This window comes from Magnolia sinica, chromosome 10 (assembly GCF_029962835.1).
Source record: "Magnolia sinica isolate HGM2019 chromosome 10, MsV1, whole genome shotgun sequence".
Lineage (NCBI taxonomy): Eukaryota > Viridiplantae > Streptophyta > Magnoliopsida > Magnoliales > Magnoliaceae > Magnolia > Magnolia sinica.
In genome coordinates, this window is record NC_080582.1 from 78,460,707 (window position 1) to 78,472,671 (window position 11,965).

The 11,965-nt window shown below is 39.4% G+C and overlaps 1 long non-coding RNA gene across 1 annotated transcript; it reads right to left on the bottom strand.

Moving 5' to 3' along the window:
* Nucleotides 1-2,515: 2,515 nt before the first annotated feature.
* Nucleotides 2,516-7,945, bottom strand: LOC131217082 (uncharacterized). Its single transcript, XR_009157195.1, has 2 exons — nucleotides 7,620-7,945; nucleotides 2,516-3,109 (listed from the first exon to the last, which is right to left on the bottom strand). It is a non-coding gene; the product is annotated as an uncharacterized LOC131217082 (long non-coding RNA).
* Nucleotides 7,946-11,965: the final 4,020 nt, after the last annotated feature.

Consider the following 11,965-nt stretch of genomic DNA (forward strand, 5'->3'; position numbering starts at 1 on the left):
AGCAAATTCAAATCTCAAGTGGACCACACCTCAGTAAACATGCCCACCGTTAAAAAATTCATAATTCCCACCGTAATGCTTATTTGCCATCTAACGTGTGGAAAACACAAATATTAGCTTGATTCAAAACTTTTGTGGGCCACGGAAAAGTTTTTAACGGTAGTTATTGAACCCCTACACTATGTGGTTCACTTGAGATTTGCATCCACTTCATTTCAGGGTTCAGATTGATGGACGGACTGGGTATACCGTATACAATACATACATTAAAGGTAGGCCTGAGTGTTTCCCGGGCCTCACCCAACACGGTGCAGCCCTTACCGTGGAGCCCACCTTGATGTATATACTGGATATCCATGCCATCCATCCGTTTCACCGGCTCATTTAGGGCAGGAGCCCAAAATTGCAGTAGATCCAAAATCTCAGATGGACCACACCACAGGAAACAGTGATGATTGACGATTAAAAACTTCTCGTGAGGCATAAAATTTTTTAAATCAAGCTGATATTTGTTTTTTCCCTTCATTGCAGGTCTGTGTGACCTTATTAACGGGTCGGATGACAAGTCAAAGGGTGGCTGGCTGGGCTTCTTAGCCACAACCATGGGCTCTTTTAGCCTCACCCCAGGTCAAGCAATTCAATTATTGGCATGGGGTGAAGCCGGTCCACCTTTTAGATGGCCCAACTGTACTAGAAAAAAAGATACTTCAAAAAGAAATTATCAGCGGCTCTGATTCAGTGTACATGAGTTGGCCACCCATCCAATGAGTGGACCATATTGGGGGAACTTTTTAATCAAAACCGTTTGTGAACTTTCACATTGGGACCCATCTTCACGTTCTAGCTGCGTGGAACATTTGAGCCATGAAAAAAAGCTGGCCAAACCATGAAGGTCACATGGGGCAAAAAACAGGCTGCAATTAGGTGTGTACCTCGAGTTGAACCGAGTAGAGCTGGCCTCAGCTCGGCTCAGCTCAAACAGTGGCTGACCTCAGCTCAAACTTGGCTCGGCTCTTCAAGCCTGACTGGCCAGCTTGGCTCAGTTCAGTCAGCAGCTAGGGCCAAGTTTGCCATTGAGGCATTTCCAAAACTACCTTAACTGCAACTTCAAAATCTTACTGTTTTACAAATAGAGGCAATGGTTTTACAAGTATTTTCTTGTACACCTTCTAAATAACCAAAAAACAAAAAAAAAGAGAAAAAGGTATTTGTTTCATGTACATACCTTCCTTGCCACCTTGCCATCAGCCAAACCTTCCTTGCCACCGGCCACATTTCGTTGAGTCATTTTATCAAACAGTTGGTGAGCAACATCAATGGCAAAAGTAACCGAGTCACCAAACTAGTTCAATTCGAGCTGGTTCGATCCGATTCAAGTCAAGTTGGGGCCTGGTCCAACTCGGCTCAAACTCATTTTTTAGCTCAAAAAAATCAGCTCGACTTGGCTCGAACTCAGCTTCGAACGGAGTCGAACACGAGCGAGCTCGGTTCGTGTACACCCCTAGCTGCAATATTCATCAGGTAGCCTACATTATCAAAATAAATGGACGGCTGATCATTGGATGTTACTACATGTGGGACCCACCAAATAAGACCGGCCCCGCTGCTAAGGGAGATGGTCTTCATGGCATTGGCACACTTTGCATGGCTTGAGATGTCCTACAAACACGATATTTCAGAGGGAAATACAAGCCTGTATGGGGTCCATCTCTCATGGTTTCCCTTAATCAAAAGAGGGTGGCTTGCCTCACAAGCACACCAGCCATCCCATCACATGTGCAACATCCTAGCCATCTATTAGGTGGATCCCACCGTTAAGATCATCCAATCAAAAACTCAGGCTAGTCAACTACCAGGTAGGAGGGCCAACCGCTACAATTTATCAGTAGTTCTACATTGATAAACACATTGACCAATCTTACCCCACGGTGCGATGCTCATAAACACAATTCACAAAGAAAAATAAATAAAATAAAATCTTATCATCATAACCATGGCCATCAGACTCCCAAATCACTCACATTCTTCGTAATGATTTATGTGACCTATCCACGCCATCCATCTCTAGGGAAATCTCATTTTACGGAATGAGCCAAAAAATGAGGCAAATCCAAAGCTCAAGTGGACCACACAACAACAAACGGCAGGATTTGAATACCTACCGTTGAAAACTTCTCGGGGCCCAGAAGTTTTGGATGAAGCTAATATTTGTGTTTTCCTTATCCATGTCGCTGTATTCTTACGAAGATGTTGGATAACAAACAAGCATCAATGTGGGGCTAATGAGGGAAATAGCTTTCAAGGACCAGTTTCCTGTGGTGTGGTCCAATTGAGCTTCAGATCTATCTCATTTTTTGGCTCATGCCCTAAAATGTTAGGGTAAAACAGATGGACGGTGTGTATAAGTCACATATATCACGGTGGGGCACACAAATTTAAGTCAGCCCTGCCCCAATGAATTTTCGGGGAGAAAAAACTCACTGATCTTTGTATCTTGGCAAACACTCGGAAAAAGTAATAATGATTTATTTCCTTGCATTTATACATTTATAGAGGAATTTGAGAAATCAAACACCTAAGTTCAAACAATTACAATACAATCTTGAAGTGTAAACATAGAAAACCTGAAGATACATATATAGATATTTACAACAACATTCTTTGGTATGAATAATTGAATTGAAAAATAAGGGGGGCATCCAGACCTTGTGAATATAGCCCAAACACCTATTAGTCAAAGATCATTTTCGTTTTTCCGCTAACAGAATTTCAATTTCCCTGTTCCAGTCATGGAGTCCTTTGCCTGTCTCACCCGACACAATGCCTCTTCGGTTCCTGTCAACCCGGAACACGACTCTGACTCGCTGGCCTCAAAGGTGACTGCAAAATAGAGGTAAATAGTGCATAGGACAGCCAAGAGGACCATCGTCTTTATGAGAAATCGGTGCCGCCGATAGATGGTGGACCAACTACCCAATTCATCACCACCGTGGAGTGATCTCCTGAATGAAGGCGAAAGTGCAGCGAATGGGTTTTGGGATTTTCTGAGGGATGATAAACTGTCTAGAACCATGGTTATCCAGGTCTCCGGTTCAGACGAGCTGAAATCCTGTATACATTAGTAGTGAATTGGAAGTGAGTAGACTCTAAACCAGGAGAAATCTATATGCACAATAAACTTTGGTTTTCAGTTTGTACAAGCCTTAGTTCCAGCAAGCCAGACCATTGATCTATTGGGCCCCACCATGCGAATTATTGCTGCATTTCTTTTTCTTGACTGTATATTTGTAACCCACAAATTGAAAGGTTGTGATGTTCCTATCAAGGAGAGTTTTCAAGGTGCTTCCATGGTGGAGCCTAATAGACTGGCGATGTGGATTGCTGAACCATGATCGACGCATCTTTTCATATATGATTGGCCCTGTTGGAGGTAAAAAGGCAACATGAAATGGGGCAGGATCCGAGGTGGGTGGATCCCTGACTGTGGTGCCCACCATGATGTCTGAGCCTCACATCCACGCCGTCCATATGTTTTTCCAGATCATTTTAGGGTATGATTCCGAAAATGAAGCAAAGCCAAATCTCGGGTGGACCACAACATAGGAAAAAGTGGCTATTGAATACCCACCATTAAAAAACTTCTTGGGGACACAGGAATGTTTATTTGCTATTCAACATGTTGATAAGGTCACAAAGACCTGGATGAAGCAACCACACAAATATCATCTTGATCTGAAACTTTTGTGGCCCACAAGAAGCTTTTTAATGGCCAATCACCACTGTTTCCTGTGGTGTGATCCACCTGAGATTTTTATCTTCTTAATTTCTCGGATTATGTCCTAAAATGAGCTGTAAAATCAGATGGACGGAGTGAATGTGAGGAAAACACATCACAGTGGGGCCCACAGTCAGAGATCCACCCACCTCAATGGATCCAGGGGATCCACCAAAGCCGCACCCAATTAAATGTAAGGGACAAAACCCCTAATCAGCAGAAATATGGTGAATGCTTTCAGAGCAAGAAAGGTATATGGTATCCAGGTTTGCTGATACCACATGAAGGTATTGCGCAGCCTCTCTGCATGCCAGTGCACATGCCAAGCTGGCACCATTGTGTAAGACTCAAGCCGCCCATCGGGTGGTTGTCACTGTGTAGCTTCCCTGTTCCAAAAAACAGTGCAGCTCACTTATCAGCTAGGTCACAGGATACAGAACAAACAGGTGGTTAAAACGAGTTTTTCTCATCCGTCCATTTGTTTTGTACACATCAGTCCACCAGATAAGTGGACCAACCTGATTTCTGAGACAGGAATCTATAAAGCGAGGCACACTTGATGGACTGCTTTGATGATCTTGGTACATCTGTTAAGGAGAAATTTGATTTAAATATAAAAAGAATAGCCATTTTTTTTACCATTACGGGGTAACAATCGTTATGCGTCGTAACAGCCGCTATGGTCCCAAAAAACCAACTGCCCCATTTCACCCCCGTATCGCGTAACGGTCACGGCCATTATCTATACGTATCGGCCTTTACAACCATATTGTAACAAATATGGAACACCTTCATAACCATATGAATTCAAATTTAAAAAGTTTTTGTGAAAGAAATCAATGTCCATGTTTATTTTGGTAAACCTTGGAAATGAAGATCAATTCCATACCCACTTCTTTTTTCGTACCTTTTTTTCTCAAACAGCAGAAATGTAGATGTCAATGGAAATAGCTTTCTTCTCTAAAGTTTTCATAGTTCCCGGCCCTACATTCTAACCATGGTTAATGTCAATCCTCCATAACGAACTACTTTTATAAACTTCTTATTTAAAGTTTACCAAACAATTTACTTTAAAATGATATTTAGAAGTGCCCACTTTGATTTTCAAGTAAAAAACAAAAACTTCTTACTTAAAGTTTACCAAACAAATTACTTAAAAATGATATTTAGAGGTACCCACTTTGATTTTCAAGTAAAACATAAAAACTTCTTACTTAAAGTTTACCAAACAAATTACTTAAAAATGATATTTAGAAGTATCCACTTTGATTTTCAAGTAAAAAACAAAAACTTCTTACTTAAAGTTTACCAAACAAATTACTTCAAAATGATATTTAGAAGTACCCACTTTGATTTTCAAGTAAAAAACAAAAACTTCTTACTTAAAGTTTACCAAACAAATTACTTAAAAATGATATTTAGAAGTACCCACTTTGATTTTCAAGTAAAAAACAAAAACTTCTTACTCAAAGTCTACCAAACAAATTGCTTTAAAATGATATTTAGAAGTACCCACTTTGATTTTCAAGTAAAAAACAAATTAACAACAGTTCAATTTGTGAATCGGGCAGCAACTGGGGAAGAACACTTTGTAGGGAAGTGCTTTTACACTGTATTCACGAGTTCCTGTCATTGGGATTAATCGGAGTAGGCCTATTCAATGCTAACAGACACGAGTCACAGATTTGAAAAAAATTTAATGGGTATGAAGATGCATATCTTTTGACACTAAAACAAGAAAGGTCCAATAAGATGATCTAGACTACGCTTTTGGGCTTTGTAAACCAGCAATGCAAAATCATCTTCAAGTTTGGGTCACTGAGTTTGGTGCAGCTAGGAGCTCATGGACTGGCTCATGGATGGTCTGGTGTCCACAAGCCAATGCCAAAACAATTAAGCTATTTGTCATGGCATGGTGTAAATCTTTCATCTTTAGCATGTGATTTTATCATCCATCTTTCTCTGGACAAATACTAGATTGCTCTATGCGAGCATTCAGATAGACTATCAAAATTCAAATCGAAATGCAATAATTAGTATAATGTAATGGGAAATGGAAATAACTAATTGTAGTTACCTCCCTTGGTACTCATACGAAGAAGAAGCGTCCCCCCCCCCCCCACCAAATTGTGATATCATTACTTTCAATTAGTACTTGAAAGGGAATTAGCTGCATTTTGAGTGCTATTTATCATGATGTATACCAGGAAAAATCAATAGTCTTTGTCATTTCCTTTTGAATAAAATGAATGTTTTCAATCCATTTCAGTTGTGCATCCAAACACACTCTTATAGGCATTGAACAAGTAAAACACCATATGGAGAAAAAAGCTGTTACCGAGCACACCACACCAATTTCCTCATTCAGTACAATGCACTTAAAATGGGTAGTTGGTACAACAGCCCATGATCCAAGTCGTTCATCGGCCTGTTCCATGGATGGCCCACTGCCCACCAATTGCATGGGTTAAATTATCCTGACCGTGGAATTGGCCGTTGCCAATATTCATTTGTACCATTCACTTATAGCTAACTGACTAGGCTGTTAAGATCATCCAATCAGCACCATTCTTCTCCATGGTGGTTTATCCACGTTGGGTTGAATCCGATGAACATCCGGCTCATGTGCCATTATGCCATGTGTCCAATTCCAATGAGGCATCCTCGAAGATCCATATGACGCACTGAGGTTAGATTTCCACTTGATTAATTTAAAATCTTTTTCAAATGTATTCGCATTAAATAAAAAATAAAAAAACAATAAATAATGAAATCTTTCTTCGGTTAGGCATAATTGGCCACAACGCAAAGAAGGAAAATTTTTTTTGGGAAATGCCAAAGAGATTTGTGCAACAGAGCTTGAAGAGGTGATCTGTATTCCACATGCGAACACAGTACACAGTTTCAAGATCAGCGCCACTAATCAAGTGGGTCCCACTGGACATGACTGGCCCACTCTCAGCCAGGCAACAAGCGTAGGTCGAATACAGACCGCCGCCCACCCACTGGACGATTCAGCCTGCCTCATTTTTGGGGCTGATCGTGGTTTGGCATATCGTCCGAAAACAATTTGGAAGCCTTGAGGCCAATGCATGTACTACAAAGTGGGCCCCACCTAGCAGCTCTGGTGAGATGCTGAGATCGTTTAGAAGCTAAAGATGTCATCAGAGAACAAATGCAGCATGAAAATCAATCTGAATTTGGAAAAAGATATTCCAAAAAAATCCCACAAAAGATGAGAGGGCAATCCAAACAAGAAGCCGATTGCCTGCAACCCCAAGCACCGTGGGGCCCACCGTGATGCTTGTGTTACATCCACTCTGTCCATCCATTTCATCATTCTAGGACATGGGCACAAAACTTAAGTGGACCACACCACAAGAAACGGTGGGGATTGAACATCCACCCTTGAAACCTTCTCGGGGCCCACAGAAATTTTGTATCAGGCCAGTACTCATGTTTCCTCTTCATCCAGGTGTTGAATCACCTAATAAACACATTGGATTGCATATAAACATAACGGTGGGCCAAAGAAATGTTTCAACGGTAGGCGTCTCCACTCCACTGTTTCCTATGGTGTGGCCCACTCGAGTTTCGGATCTCCTTCGTTCTTGAATTCATGCACTAAAACAAGCTCGCCAAACGGATGGACGGAGCGGATATAAGACAAACATCACGGTGGGCCCCACAGTGCTTGAGGTTACAGGCAATCCCACCTCCCTCCAAACAATCCAAAAATCGATAATCCTAATCATAAAATCCAAAACAAAAGAAAAAGAAAATACAAATGCATGAGAAATTATTTAGATTGGAGAAACAGATATTAAGGATTTTACGAACTCACCTTTGAAGAATAGAAAGAGAAGAAAGAGATGCAAGAGAAAGGAAGAGAAATGAAAGGGATTTTCTCTTCTCTTCTCCTCGTTGTACGGAAGCCGTGGGTGGGAGGGAGAAAGAAAGAAGACTCGGTTCTTATAACTTTCTAAACTCGTCGTTTATTGTTTTGGATGGCTCTTGGAGTACGATAGGGGCGTCGATTCCGCGTTCTCTCATGGATGTGCGGAGGGAGCGGATTAGGTGTGCGGCACCGACCTCACCCGAGATGGTGCGGCACTTTAACGTGGGGGCCACCTTTCTGGATTTGTTCTATATCCACGCCGTCCTTGCGTTTTTTTCGTATCGTTTTAGGGCATGATCCCAGCAAATAAGTATAATATAAATCTTAGGTGGACCATACTATAGTAAGTTGTGGTGATTGAACGCTCTACCACTAAAATAAATCTTCTCAACGAAAACCCTGAGGGGGCGTTCGGTGCAGGTATTAGATAGGATTAGCTGGGATAGAATTGCATTTAGTCCCGTGCAAGGCATTCAGGCCTGTTTGATTTATCGGCTCAAGTGTAATTACCATGTAAACAGGTAATAATTATATATGTAGTTAATTCCACATCTTTCTCAATGTAGATGTGACAACTTACTTTTTTAACACTTCAATCGAAAAATTTACAACATTATTGTGAGGCCTATCGTGATGTGTGTTATTTATCCACGCTGCTCATTTGTTATGCCAGCTGAATTTATGGCATGAGCAAAAAAATAAAGCATATCCAAAGCTGAAGTGGACCACACCACAAAAAAAAATGAGAATCGAACATTCACCATTAAAAGCTTTTTGGGGCCTTTAAAAGTCTTGGATCAAGCTGAGATTTTTGTTTTCCCCTTATCCATGTCTGTGTAACCCTATGAACGGGTTAGATGATGAAAAAACTTTAATGTGGGCCTAGTGATGAAAATAACTTTCAATGGTGGACGAATTAAGGCCATTGTTTCCTTTCGTATAGGTCATTTAAGTGTTGGATCTGCTTCATGTTTTCGTTGATGCTTCAAAATGTTTTAATAAAATAAATGGACGGTGAGGATATATCATATACATTACGGTGGGGTCTACATATTTAAGTCAACACTTTTGTTTTCATTTTTAAAGTGAAATTACTATCGCATTTACAAATGTAAAGGGGAAAAAATAATAATTACTTATTTACCATTATTTACATGTATTGAAATCAAACAAGCCCAGGTGAAAAAGGTTGGATTAGGGGATGGAATTACATTTGGTCCCAGGTGGGATTTCCTACACATGCGAGCACCACATTGATGCATGCATTCATTTATGTTGTCTATCTATATACACGTTTACATGCGACATTCTGGTGATATATGTGTACAAGTGAACAAGATTCGTTGTGAATTTGGTTCATTGATTACAATTCCATGGTCTACTAAACATGATTTTGCTTTATCTAGTGTTTTTCGGTAGTAAAAATTTTATTTGGGATTGTACGACTAAAATACCATGGTATTTTCCGACATGCAATCATTGTACAATGATGATGTTAATTTCATCTAATACAATTCAATACCGTTTGATTCCTCAGATGTTAATTCTATTTAATACAATTCAATATCATTTTATTCCTCGACTAAGCAGGCCCTAACGTTTGGGTGTTTATTTGCAATATAACCTAATTATATATTTGCATAAAACTTAATGAATGGAAAAAAAAAAAAAAAAAACAAATAAACTTATACAAATTTATTATAGCTTATAAAAAGTTTTGAATGATAAATTATTTTTTCAATTCATTTTAAAGTATGAGCATAAATTTTCACTAGACTCATTTCTTAAATGAACCAAACATAGGAAACCTTAAAAACTTCTTGAGGGCCACCAAAATATTTATCCACCGTTCAACTAATAATGTGAAAAGACACCCATGATCTAAAAGTTTGCGGCCGACGACAAGTTTTTAATGATTAATCATAACTTTTTCCTATGGTGTGGCCTACTTGAGATTTAGATCCACTGCAATTTTTATTTTTATTTTTTTTGTTTTGTGCCACTAATGACCCGGAGAAATGGATGGACGGTGATATAAGGCAAATATATCATGGTGGGCCCCACGGTTACTGATCCACCCAATACCCAGCCTGGGTCTTCCGAGTTTTGTTTTCCTGATAAGTGGGTTGAGGCCTTTGGTTTGGTAATCTGGACCGTTGTCTGTTGGGTGGGCACACAAGGGATGGGAAGTGATTCCACGAGGCCCTGACTATGGGGCCACTTTGATTTATGCATTGTATATCTATGCCGTCAATCAATTTTACTAGTTAAATTTAGGGCTTTGGCCCAAAATTTAAGCCAATCTAAATCTTAGGTGGACCACACCACAGAAAATAGTGGTAACTGAATGCTTATCATTAAAAATTCCCATGGCCATAAATTTCCCTTTGTCCAGCATCTATGACCTCATCAAACGGTTGGATGGCAAATATGTACTATGAAGTTTTTAATGATGGAGGTTGAATCACCAGTATACCTGATATTTGGATATAGTATAGTTTTTGAATGATATCCTTAACTTACTTGGCAAAATAGATGAATCTATGTGTATATATAATACATACATAAAGGTGGGACTATTCATTTTTGGACTGAGATATATCTGGTGAGACCATTCACTTTAGTGGACTCATCCTAGCAGGATGCTATGGAGCCCACCACGGTGTATGTATTCATCCACATCGTTCATCCATTTTAACATATCATTTTAAGGCATGCCCTAAGGAGACAAATCCAAGGCTCAAGTGGGCCACAAGTGACTATAACACCACCAATAAAACGAAGGAACCGCAGAAACACGCATAGATGAATCAAGCAAAGTATTTCAATCGTATAACCAAGTCCAATCACAAACACTTCAAATTTAATGTGAACAAATCATTGTAGGAAAAAAAAACTAGGACACCGGGTGACAATAATTGTTATAAAATAAATGATTTTATAAAATATATTTTAAAATTATATATATATATATATATATATATATATATATATATATATATATATATATATATATATATATATATATATATATATATATATATATAATATAATATAAGTTTTGTAAAAAGCCTTTTTGGGGGTTTTGAGAATAGTCTCACATGGGAAAGGGAAGAAAAAAAAAATTTGGTTTATATGAAACCAGTGGAGTACCTTATTATTTGCCCATATAGTCCATGGACCGTGGGATTTGTGTGTTTCAGTATTACGCAATGTTCCAGTGTTACGCACTAGAACACCCGTGCGCACGCTCGAGCTCGGTGCGAGGGCATGGGCATGTGAGACAGTGTGGTTGTAAAAGCGTACCTTGTATTTCACATGTGCGCATCGTGTCACAGAGGGTTGCTCCATTGGCGAAACGAAGCGAGACGAACAGACCAGTGGTGTGGTCTAGAACAGTTCAACTAAACCAGTAGCTAAAGAACAAACCAGTGCAGTGGTTTAAATTACAACTTCTCTTCTCTTTTCTTTTTGGAATTTTTCTTTTATTGTACTTCTGTCAGACTGTGTGTAAAAGAGTTCCATTAGTAGGCCTTCATGTTTGCTGAACGCAGACCTACATCAGGCTCATCGTATCTTATAAGTGGTTTGCCTGTAACCTATCAGCATACTCAATTCACTTGAGTAGGGGCAAATAACGCTTTTAGGACAACGTCCTAGACGTGCTTTAGCCTATCCTTATTTCAGATCTTGAATCTTTCGGATTCTATATTTTACAGAAAATATATTATTCTATAAAAAAAATTTAACAATCTTAAAGCATTTTTTTGATAAAAGTTGATAGTATATCATCCATCAAGTTGATGAATTAGGACTTGATTCGTCTTGACCAGTTCGATTGAACCAATTTTACGAGATAGCAAGACAAGCTGAAATTTCTTCTAACGGCGCTGAAAATTTACTACATCTTAGATCATTATCTTTAGCCATTGCCTAAAACAACTAAAGCTGACACATCTGAACAAATAGTTGCCCGCACCATACGAGCTGAAGGTGAACTCTTGTGTCAAGGATACATTTGAACGCGCTCTCCAACCGCCTATACGATCTGTACCAACAGACGTCATCAGCAAAGGAGATCTGGGTTGCTCTGGAGTTCAAATACATGGCTGAAGAAGAAGGTACCAACAAATTTCTCATCGCTGGGTATTTTGACTTCAACATGGTAGATAACAAACCAATGTTACCCTAAATCTAAGAACAACAGCTTATAGTAAACAAAATCAAAGCCATCAAAATTGATCTTCCCGAATCATTCCAAGTCGGAGCTATAATCGTTAAACTGTCACTGA